This window comes from Protopterus annectens, chromosome 13.part0, assembly GCF_019279795.1.
Source record: "Protopterus annectens isolate FY-2018-M chromosome 13.part0, PAN1.0, whole genome shotgun sequence".
Taxonomy (NCBI): Eukaryota; Metazoa; Chordata; order Ceratodontiformes; family Protopteridae; genus Protopterus; species Protopterus annectens.
In genome coordinates this window covers 635,063,482-635,076,443 of record NC_056747.1, presented here as the reverse complement: position 1 = coordinate 635,076,443, position 12,962 = coordinate 635,063,482, and the positions used below count along the sequence as shown (strand labels likewise).

General features: G+C 40.4%; 1 protein-coding gene across 1 annotated transcript in view; it reads right to left on the bottom strand.

Moving 5' to 3' along the window:
• Positions 1 to 9,638, bottom strand: part of LOC122787546 (N-acetyllactosaminide alpha-1,3-galactosyltransferase-like) — a 128,679-nt gene extending 119,041 nt beyond the window's left edge. Inside the window, exon 1 of the mRNA XM_044054319.1 lies at positions 9,539 to 9,638. The gene's annotated coding sequence lies outside the window, so the exon portion shown is untranslated. The remainder of the gene's footprint in view (positions 1 to 9,538) is intronic.
• Positions 9,639 to 12,962: the final 3,324 nt, after the last annotated feature.

Sequence of the window (12,962 nt, the reverse complement as noted above, 5' to 3'; positions counted from 1 at the left end):
ACCAAAATCACTATTCACTGTAAGATATTCATGTATATACTGTACACCTAATTCATTTGGAATAACAGTGAAAAGTGATTGTACATCAAATGTAACAAAAATCACCCCATCTAAATCATGAATCTGTTTAGTGCACTCATACAGGTCTACAAGAAACTGCTTAGAGTCCCGAAGGACCATCTTATTCTGACTGATCACAGGTCTCAAGTATTTCTCCACATAAACTGACAGGGGTTCTGTGACCCATCCTCCACCTGCCACTATGGGTCTCATCTGTGGATTCCGTGGTTCATTATGGACTTTTGGCAATCCTTGTATCAAGGGTATCAAAGGATTGACCACACTAAGATATTTATAAGTGCCCTCTGTTATCAAACCTCCCCTCAAAACATCACGTAACATTTCAGATACAGATCCCATGACCCTATGGACTTCTGTGACGGTAATCTCCCTATAATACTTATTATCATTTAACATCTTTTGCATGGACTGGACATAATGAGTGCTATTCATGACCACGATAAGGCCTCCCTTGTCCGCTAGCCTTATGGATATCAATTCATTGTCCTGTAACTTCTTTAAAGCAATTCTCTCATTATAATTCAAGTTATACCTGGCTTTTCTGTTTCTACCTTTATCCTTATTGTCATAGAACTTATAAATCTCTTCTTCCGTCAACTTCATATAAGCATCAACTAAAGGATGATTAATGGGGACATAAGTGCTCAATTTCCTAAAGGGGTGGGGCTGCTGTCCACCACTAATAGGGGTCCGCTGTCCACCATTCTCCCCAAATTGTAATCGTAACATCACATTCCTACAGAAGACCTTTAAATCTAATATGGTGTCTGACAAGCTGCACTCACATGAGGGGATAAAACTCAAACCTCTACTTAAAACCTCACTCTCCTTGGAGGATAATTCATATGATGAAATATTTAAAATCAATGACTCCCTGCATTCCCCCACATTTTCTTTAATGTCTGGTTCGAGTTGAACTCCCCTGAAAATTTGCGCTTCTGGCGCCCTCAACTCATTGAACTTGTTCTTCTCCCACCTTTGTCTGTCTTGACTGGCAAGGGAAAAGGAAGTTGTCCTACTGCACTATTAGCCTGTATCGAGGCATTGAGGGGGTTCCCACCTACCCGACCATTCACTGTATTGACCTTTGGTCTTACGACCCTTTTCTGCACTGCCACATTACTCGTGGCTTTTTTAACAACAATGTTAGGATATAAATTGCTATCATGCTGCTGTTGCACTTCTGAATTCTCAATAAAACATTCCCCTTCCACATTCCCAGTCGATAGTTGCATCCCAACATTGGTAGGCGATTGTGAACCAACACCATTTATACTATCAACATTTTCATAATGTAATTCAACTGTAACAATATTAACAGCATCTTTAACATTTCTAACATTTTTCTTTTGCTCAATAACTTTGTGCGAAGCAATGGAGTTAGCAACACAACTGTTATTAACCCTACCATTTAATCTATTCAATTGTTCACCATGTTGTCCAGTCCTAGGCCACATAAAGACATGGCCTAGTTTAAAATCATTAACGTCTCTTAAAATCTTTATTCTCTTCCGCTATGTTAACTTCTGCTTGAACACAGCTACACCATCCAAAAGACTCTCAAGTAATGGATTCACAGTCTTAACAGAATATTTATCAAAAATAAGCTCTTGTTTTTCTCTCACGGCTTCCCTCAACTTGTTTTTAGATAATAATGCATTCTCGAAACATATTATACAGACAGGGGATACACATAGGTTTTATTTTAGAGACTTGGAGGTTGTTACACCACACATTAGAGAAGGTGATATCAGAAACCACACTGAATATAGGGAGACAAGTTGGATTATTATTCGTAGAACTAACAGGTGGAAAGGACTTACTGTTTTCTCATGATATTTTTCTTCCTGATGTCAAGTTTTAAAGACTGTGAAAGTTTTTAACACTATCTTTTTAAACGTATACAAGTGATAATTCAATAAAGGTGTTTAAAATAAATAAATCCAGACTTATACATAAACCAAATAGTAGATTTGGAACTCACTCAAGTGTGATAGCCATTCCTATGCATTTAAAATGTTTTTTTGATTGTATCTGCTTTATTTTCTGAAAAAAAAAAAAAAACTTGTTTTCCCGCCTTTCTAAGCTGGTATAGTCCAGTTTTCAGGTTAGTGCTGAATTCAGGGCTGTGTTACAAGTTTCTGTGTTTGCCCATACCTTACTTGGATAGAAGGAAGTTTCTCTGTTCACTGTGAGAGAGGGATCTTTGAGCAGCCTATCTGTCCCTGGAGGAGTGATTTCAGCCCAGAAAGTAGTAGTTTATTGGCCATTTTGGGCTAATTTTATCTCTTTCATTTCCTTTCTATAACACCCACATTTGCAAGGTTTTTGTGCTAGTGTACAGCTCAGCAAGCTCCTACCTTGTGTCCTGCAGAGTTCTACAGCAGCAGAGAGACAAAAGAGAAATTTTGGAGTGATAAGTATCATTTTTCTGCATTTTCTTGCTGCCTTTAGCTAATTCCGCCTAAAACACCAATTTTCTAGAGTTTCTGTGATTTAAAAAGCTTGTTTCAGCTACATATTGTACTTATTTTACTGCCTGCACTTTAACAAAGTTGTTTTTCTGTTTAAATTACCTGTTTAACTGTTGTAGGCTACACACTCAAGTGTGATAGCCATTTCAGTGCATTTAAAGTGTTTTTTTGATTGTATCTGCTTTATTTTCTGAAAAAAACAAAAAAAGTACTTGTTTTCCTGCCTTTCTAAGCTAGTATATAGTCCAGTTTTGGTTAGTGCTGACTTCAGGGCTGTGTTACAAGTTTCTGTGTTTGCCCATACCTTACTTGAATAGAAGACGTTTCTCTGTTCACTGTGAGAGAGGGAGCTTTGAGCAGCCTATCTGTCCCTGGAGGTGTGGTTTCAGCCCAGAAATTAGTAGTTTATTGGCCATTTTGGGCTAATTTCTATGTCTTTCATTTCCCTGCTATAAAACCCACATTTGCGCGGTTTTGCAGGCCGGGCAGTGCCGGTTAGCTAGGGTATAACTATTCCCGGCTCCACAAAGTCTACTCTTCAATTTTTCCCTTGGAACTAGGCAAACTTTCAACTTAAGTACTCAAACCAGTCACTTCTCATACCGGCACTTGCTCAAAACTCATATCAATCACTAAAAAACCTTAGCACTAGACACCCCCCCCCCTATACTGTAGAGAAGGACAAGAGTCTCTATTCGATCTTACCAGCCACTCAGTAAAACAGTTCACTGTACCTATCCAGACATGTCCAAAAGGCACCGGTCCAACTGGTGAATCTGGGCATTTTGAGGCAATGTTACAATTGCCTCATGTACACAGACAACCTTCTCATCCTTCCACCAAACACTAATACATGCGAGAGATGCAATTATACAGCCAAACTGGAGGCTAAGCTATCTCAACCCAAGACTGGACCAGGCAGTCAAGAGGAGAAGGGAATTACTTGCATCACACCACCAGTCTCACACAGACCTATGAAACCAGCACCGGCAAAAAACACACATAAATACACTAAAACATACTCGGAGGCTCTAAATAAAAATCTGTAAAAGCAACAGAGACCTCCAAAGCAGACATCCAAGTAACCTCCATCCCCCAACACAAACCATGAAACACATACTTCACAAAACCAGTGTGCCACACAATCACAGCCCTTAAGGCAAAATAACATACCCAACACACTAGTAATAGGTGACTCTATAGTCAGGCAGACTGACGTCCCACTCACTAGGCTGAACAAGGAGAAGGTTACTGTTAGCTGCCTGTCAGGTGCCAGGATCCGCCACATAACACAAGCACTCAGGTCACTCCAGAACAAGTACAAATATGACTCTGTCATTGTCCATGCTGGTCTGAATGACCTGAGCCATCCTTCCCTGGACTACATGAAAAGAGACATGGAGGAGCTCTCTGATCACGTAGCCCAGGCCGGTATGACCCTGGCTCTGAGTAGCATCCTACCCTCACCAAGAATGATACCACAGTATAGAGAAAAAAATTATCAATTTCAACAATTGGCTAAGCTTCTGGTGTCATTCAAAGGGGATCTAGTGTCTGTTAGCCTGGGATGACATGCTCGACAAGCCACGCTGCTTCGCTAGAGACGGCTTGCACCTGTCACCTTTAGGCTTTCGAATACTGGCCAAGGCTCTTGCCACCACCATAGTGCCTTTTTCAGGCAAGGCTCGAAAGACAAACCCATTACCGTAAATAGCACAAGTAACAAAAAACTGAGGGTAATACTACTCAATGCCAGAAGTCTAAACCTCAAAATCCATGCACTTGAGACACTCCTCAGTATGGAGAAAATTGGTATATGTGCAGTAACAGAAACCTGGTTTAAGGCTCCAGAGAGCACCCCAGCACTACCAGGCTACAACTCATTCCATACATTTTGGCCACAAAACCTGGACCGAAATACAAAAGGCAGGGGAGTATCCATATTCATCAAGGATACCCACACCTCCAGGTTAGTGGCACAGCACAATGCTTCAGAGATCATTCACGTGCAACTAACAATGGGTAAAACTGCTATTCAAATTTTAGCTTGCTACAGATCACCCACTATGTCCCAGGACCCCCACTCTGCATTCCTGGAAACACTGGGAAACATAAAGGTCCTACCAAACACCCTGATAGTGGGTGACTGCAATTACCCAACCATTAACTGGGAGAACTACTCAAGTACAAACTCCCTTGCCCAACATTTCCTAGAATTTATAAACTCAAACACCCTGGATCAACTGGTCAACACCCCTACCAGAGGTGACAACATACTGGACCTGGTCATCACTAACATGGGAGACCGGTGCTCCCCACCGAAGGTCAACCCCTCACTGGTTAGATCTGACCATAAACTAATCACTCTGGATATCCACATTCCACCACCAACCCCGGTCAAAGAAACCACCGTGAAAAACTTTTCAAAAGCAAACTTCACATTACTTAAGACCGAGATGGGAAGTTCAAAGCCCCCATGCTAAAGGATAACACTGTCCAAGCTGCAAAATACTTTACTAATGCACTATACGGGCACCTACAAGAATACATGGATCATGCTATCCCAAACAAAACCAAGACTCACTCCTCCAAGAAAAGAAAACCAGTCTGCTGGACCCCTGCCATTAACAAGCTATACAATAGAAGGAGGAAACTAGTACAGAAAAGAGTAAAATCCCAAGAAGGGAAGACATCCCTGATCAGTATCAGCAAGAAACTATGTTCCCTCATAAAATCATCCAAGGCTAGCTTCAAAAGAAAAATTGCCATGGACCCCAAAGATAACCACAAGGCATTCTTTAGCTATGTCAAGAATCTAAGTGGCAGTTCTCAGATCTGCTCGGAGTTAGTGCAGAATGGCACAAAATACACTGAACCGACCGATATAGCCAACATCCTGGCAGACAGGTTTAGTTCAAACTTCACCCCACTCTCACCCCCCAAAGGGCCCATAACTATACCAGAAGAATGTAGTGCCCCTGAAATCACAGACACTCAGGTTAAAACAGCCCTCTCCAAAGCCAAAAACACAGCATCAATGGGACCGGATGGTGTCCCAGTCTGCGTTCTACACGAGCTCAAAGATGAACTAACCCCTCACCTAAACACACTGTTTAAACTCAGCCTCTCCACAGGCTAGGTGCCCACAGAGTGGCACACAGCAATGGTTATTCCACTCCACAAAGGTGGAGCCACAACAGACCCCGGGAACTATCGTCCTATAAGCCTGACTAGCTTTGTCTGTAAAGCAGCTATGGAGCGCATCATCATGGATCTCATTAACAGAGACATTGGAAACCTCCAAACACAGGAACCTACCCAATTCAGCTTTGTTAAGGGCAGATCATGCTTCCTAAACCTGGTGGACTTCTTTGAGACAGTTACCAAGGCTATAGACAAGGGAAAGGTGCTCCACACAGCTTACCTCAACCTCGCAAAGGCCTTCAACACCATTCCCCACTCAGGTATTATAGACAAGCTCACCAGCCTGAACATAAACCCCTATGTCACGAGATGGGTTGCCAACAGGCTCATGGACAGAACCCACATGGTAAGAGTTGCGGGAGCTAGGTCTGACTCTAATCCGGTTACAAGTGGCGTTCTCCAGGGCTCAGTCCTAGGACCCCTCCTGTTCGGCATATACTTCTCAGAGGTACAGGCAAGCACAGGAGGACTATGGCTGACCAAGTTCGCAGACAACTGCAAACCAGGGGCTATAACTGACTCTCCAGCTGACACAGACATCCTCCAAAAGGGTCTCACTGAGACAGATACCTGGTGTCAAAACCATGGCATCAAGCTAAATGCCAAAAAGTGCATAGTCATTCCCCTTTGGAAAAACAAAGTACCCACAAACTACCACATAGGTGGTAGCCCCCTAAATACGGAAGAAGTAATAAGGGATCTGGGGACCAAAGTAGATAGTAACCTCTCCTTTGATAATCACATTGCCAAAGTGGTTAGAAAATCCTTCTATGTGGGCCATCTAATCACAAAAGGGTTTGCATCCAGATCAAAAGAGGTCATTGGGCCTCTCTATGCATCACTCATCAGACCCATCATAGAGTACAATGCCCCATTTGGGATGTATCTTAAAAGACACCTGCAACAACTGGAAAGACCACAGAAGTACCTCACCAAGAGGATCACTGGCCTCAAGCAGATGCCCTATGCAGCTCGACTGAAGAAACTCCAGCTGTACTCGGTTGCATACCGCCTACTCAGAGGTGATCTCTGTCTGACTTACAAGGCCATGTCCAACCCAGAATTGATGGACATGCTCCACCTAAAGAAAACCATATCCCCTCGAGCCACACGCTCCAGGGATCTAAACCTCACCACAACAATAAAGAGGACGTGCTGGAGGGATAGATTTCTGTTCCAGAGACTTCCCATGCTCTGGAACAAGATTCCAATCTACATTAGGCAGAGCTCTTCGCTAACCCTCTTCAAGATAAACCTTGACGAGTGGATGGGAAACAGAAAGTTTACCCCAGGGATCACTTCAATGGCTCTGCTGGACAGAGGCACAGGGAACTAATCTAAGGGAGAGTCGAAAGTCAACACATTCCGGCTAGGCTTATAAATGCCTTTGGGCAGATAGCCTAGTACCTACCTATGAACCTAAGAAGCAGAATTAATATGTACTAGAAAACAATTTATAGTAATTCCTTGCCCTATACCAGAAAATACATGTGAGTGAGAAACCCTGAACAAAATAAAACTTGTTACCTTGTAAACGTGAACACCATTTCATCTCCACATCTCTATGTTTGTCTCTCTCTTTATCTCTCTCTCTCTCTCTCTAACTGTTGTCAACTTAAGCAAAATAACTACTCTAGTCTAATCATTGTAGACACAGAATCTATAGTCATGTAGCTGAAAACAGAATCTAATGGATATCAAAGTAAAGAACAACCTGAATAAAAGGGGCAATACCTAATCAGTTTCAATTCCAGTAAAGTATTCCTGAAACATCTGACACTCGCATGCAGTATACATTACACAGATTCTGTGACAGCAAAATGCTTTTTAAAAGAAAAGAGAATAGGCTTATTATAAGCTTACAACACATGACTACAAAACAAGAGGTTGTAGGACTGAACACCATCACAGTGCTAATAAACAGAAGGCTATGGATTCTTCTCCCACCACAGCTGCAGAGTCATGCTGTTTAACCATCCATACGATATGCTTTAATCTGGCCTTCAAAAACTGTATCACAACAGTATGACTTTTAGCAAAATGCTAAATCTTTAGTTGTTTTAATGAATTATTTTTTTCATTTATTTTTGTTAAGATCATTATTCTTTATCTGAGCTCCATACAAATAGCTTTGTTTTACTGAATTATTTTTTTATTTGTTTTTGTCAAGATTTTTATTCTTTACCTAATCCCCACCACCTCCATACAAAACATCTTTCTTTGTCTTTTTTAGGCAACTGAACAGAAATGGGTTGGAACTAAGTCCCTGCATAGTTTTGCAAGATAAACAGAGCTCCTTTACTTCCAGCACTGTGTAACACACATAGATAATTTATTCAGTGACATCATAATCCATTTTGGGACATGCCCTACATCAAATTTGTGTCACAAACTCACTTCTTCATCATAATATTGCCAGACATTCTTTAATCCCTGTAACTTAACTTGCTGGCACATGGTGGGGTTAGCTACATTTTGATAAAATGGAGTCAGACTGTGAATGCTAATTTCATTGCTGACCATGTCCTCAATGGTGCATTTCTTGTATACAACTGGTAACAATCCAATTACCTGCATGCAGGATATTAATTTATGTGGCAAAACCAGTATGGGGTTCTCCACTGTAAAAGTGTTAACAAGTTAAGGAACCATTGTTACCGTTTGTTTATATTAAGCTTTCCCATGATGTGTTTGGCAAGTTAAGGTCACTTTCCTTTAATGCGGGGAGACGTTGAGCTCTGGGAGAACTGAAATTATTTTATTTTTGAATCTAGCATATGGTGTTAAATCAGTGGTACATTTACAGAGGCCTGTTCTTAGAGCTGTAAAGACACTACACAAGTAAGTGTAAATTTCTCAAAGAAAAGTACTGAAATGTATACCTTTCACCCCCCACCACAAAATCATGCATCAGCACTCTCATCTGAGGACCTGCAAATAAACTATGAGGAAAAATACAACAAGCAAAGAAAAATATCTTATATAGAAAGGATAAACTGTATGCTGCAATAACACTCATAAATCCATAGACATTTCTACATCAATATATTTAGTTCACAGAATTACATGCCAAGCAAGAAATCAAAAAAAAGTTTATTTAGTTGGGAATTTGGATTTCTTTCAGAACTCAAGTTTAATAATTTATCTATATCGGCTGACATTTTGGAGACAAAATCTAATTCAGTTTTCTCTGATTTGATTCCTGGAGAGTAAGGGTTAAACATGCAACTGCAGTGCACCTGCAATAACTTATTTCTAAACAGGAGGCAATCCAACAGCTAGTCAGATGCATAGCTGGTGGTTTGCATTTGAGATTTTTATATCAGCAGTCTTAGCAAACAACGGAATTTCTGTTCAGAACCAAATTATGTATTGCATTGTAATCCTAGCATACTATTATGCATTCAGAGCTAGCAGACATTTCTAAAGCCTTTTTATGACATGTTAAACCTAGCAATAACTTACACATGACATCTGCATTACAATCACAGATCAGACCACCAGGCATGGCAATACTCTGAGGAAAAAATTATACTGAGAGATAAACTGAATTATTGAAGCATTGGAAATGTAATCTGAATTAATGAAGGTTTAGAAATCTAATCCATATGAGTAAATTCTCAGAGCAGCAGCAAAGTCAAACTGCTCAACAGTAACAGTAGCCATCTATAAAATATTTTGTTAACAGAAGACACAAAATCCATTGAAGACTTACTCAGAGTACACAGTTTATATGCCAATTAAACAGAAATATGAAGACATTTATAATACATTCATACCTTCGATGAATGAACTCTGTTCAGTTGGGTTCTTCTGTGCAGCAGAACATGTAGAAGTTAGGAGGGACATGCAATACAGAGAACAGCGGGCTGGTAGTTTATAAATAGACATTCACGTGATTATGTTGGACATCTAAAAATGTCATTAGAATCCTGCTCTCGTCTCTGTAAACACTGTTAACAGGCAGTGCAAAAGCATGGTTTGAATTCTGCTCTTTATTGGTTGGAATAAAAATAGTTATGCCTTAACAATGTTCTTAATATAGCATGAAGCAGGGTACATGTCTGAAAACTATTTTAAAAGCGTCATATTGTATACCATCAGACATATCTGTTTATGTTACCCAAGAACAACATGTTGCATAGATACAATCACATATGTCAGTTAAAACAACATGCAATCACATATGTCAGTTAAAATAACAGGTTACCTATTAGAAAATCGAAATTATGGCACTTCGAATAACATACGGTCGACACCATATGATCGAAGTTCCGTAACTTCAAAATTAAAATAAATAAATAAATAAAACAAATAAAATGCACCATGATGGGTTAAAGCAGGGGGACAAGCCCCCCCCCCCCGGAGCCCCCCACACCCCCTGCTACTTAAATATACCAACTCTGAGATCGCACTTTAATGGACTATGGTGCAGCAAGGGAAAATTTCCCTTTCCTACACTGTAGTGCGATCTCGGAGTTGGTATATTCAAGTAGTGGGGGGTGGGGGGGCACAGCCCCCCACGTGCGGGCTGCAGGAGAGCTTGCTCCCTGCCTACACCCTTTACTTTTTCTTTTTTTTTAATGTTTAATTTGAAGGATTCGAATTTTCAATTGTTCGATCATAAAAAGGTCAACCTTTACTGATTCGAACAACTGAAAATTCGATGTTCCAATAGGAACCCAAAACAACATGGTACTGTACTGTAAGTAATTTATGTTTTTTTAGCCAGATACTGTAACTCATCTAAGTAGGTGTCTCAGACCATAATAATTTTAATCCTGCTATCATTGCGATATTGAATATTAGAAAAAGCAGTGATATGGGCTTTAGGGTGATCTGCATATTACATGTTATTTATACCCTGTATTCTTTTTGTGAGAACTGCATATGCCTGGTGAAGTATATACTTCAGGAGATGATATACTCAATGAGGGCCAAATACAGTGGAATGATGACTTCATTGGACGTAGATGCCCTTGCTTATAAACTGAGCAACGTAGAATGATTTTCTACTACCTTAGATACATGTTGGTTGAAAGCCAGGTTACTATCTGCATGTGTACATAAATCTCTGACTACTTGTTCTACTCTTAGTGGTGTGTTATTGGGGTAATTTCTTAGAGTGATTGACTTCCCAAAGGTTACTATTATGCATCTCTTGGCATTGAGTTTTAAGCCATGGCTTTGGCACCAGTCATTTGTTTGTATTAGTCCTTCCTGTTGAATGTTAGTGCCTTGGGGGGATTCTATGATTGCTCCTAGTTTGCAATCATCTGCAAACCGGTCAATCAGAGCCCCGTGACATTGACCATAGCATCCAAAAAGTAGATACCAAAAAGGTCTGGGTGCAGTATAGAACCCTTAGGGACTCTGTTAGTGACCAGCCCTTTGTGGAGGTAGTTTCCCCTATCCTAACTTCCTGGGTCCTATCTGAGAGCCAGCTGGCTATCTAGCACATAACACAGGGGCTTATGTCTATATCCATGAGTTTGTTTACAATGCCCAAGTGCATATTGCATCAAATGCCTTAGCCAGGTCAAGGTAGGCAGTATGCACCATTTTGGTCTTATCAATTGCCTTGGTGACCTTCTCAAAAAAGTCCACTAGGCTGAGTAGGCATGCTCTGCCCTTTACAAAATCAAACTGGGTTGGATCCAGTGTTTGAAGGTTTTCTATATCCTTATTAATCATTTCCATGATAAATCTTTCCATGGCTTTGCATATGAGACTAATCAGACTTATGGGTTTGTAATTCCTGGGATCCATTGATGGCCCGCCCTTGTGCAGAGGGATGACCATTACAATTCTTCATTCACATGGTACATAGCTTATCTAAAGGTTATGGTTAAGGAATGACACCAGTGATCCCAATAGGTCATGTTTCAGGCTATGTAGGAGGCATCCTGGGATATTATCGTGGCTCATCAATGCAGCATTTTTGGCCTTAGAGCACATCTAGGACTTGTTGTCTAGTGAAAGTTGGAGGAGTATGATGGCATTTCCTGTAGGAGGCCTGGGGGGCTAGAACTGGAGCTGAATTTGCTGGCCACCAGAATTACTATATCTTTCAGCTCTGTGTAGGTGACTCTATTTACAATCCATTCTGCACACTGCTATATGCTGCCCTTGAAGTTTTGGACATAGCTAAAGAAAGCCTTGTGGTTGTCCTTTAACTGGGAGGCAATATGTACCTTAAATTTGAGTTTAGTTGACTTAATTTGCCATCTTAATTGTTTGTTTAGATTGATGAGTGTTTTTATTATGCTTGGCTTAGCACTTCCTAATTTTGATTATGGCTTTTTCCTTTTGTTGTACAATCTGTTTATGTTTGAATTCTATCTGGGTGGTTTAGGGTTTTTTTTAGTTAGTTCTGGGCTAATTTCTGGTAGGCACAACTGTCTCTCTGCATTTACTGACATGACTGTATGGGGTATCTATGAACAATTCTGCATAGGCAGCTGTGTTCTCAGGTCTGGGGGACTTGAAAGGTTGACAGGTTATCACTTAGCAGTAGGAACTTGCAGCTCTAATCTCTGACAGTGCACTACAGGCAACAAACTCACCCGGTGGGAGGTTGACATAATGGTTAAAGTGTTTACCTTACAAACACAAGGTGCAGGGTTTGAGTCTCACATGGGGTAATTAGCTAGGCTTAAAATTACCCACAAGGGCACTTATTATCCTACTACTAATTTATGAACCTATGAACTCTGGTGCAAAAGACTGAGGGTTCTATTCCCACACCACGTAGATTATTGCTGACACTGCAGTGTAGCATAAGGGGAAGGTGCTGCACTACCGATTGTGCTGTCCTTCGGATGAGACATTCAACCGAGGCCCCATTTACTTGAATAGTGGTAGATCAGGCAGATATAAAGATCCCATGGCACCTATCAAAAAGACTGGGGTCCTATATTTTACATAACATAAAAAACATACTATTTACATATTTACAAAATGTACATATTTACAGACACATACATATACATTTCTATTTTTTTACTATTTAGCATTTTTCTTATAACACCCTGATTGTTATTCTTCCATAACTGCCCCCCCACTCCCTCTTCTACAACCCATAGTCTAATTTTTCACAATATATCTGCCAAAATCCATTTTCAAATTAACATTTAATTCAGTCTTTCATTCCAAATAACCCATACCACATAAAATAAATTCTTAGCTACCCTTCTCGTATAT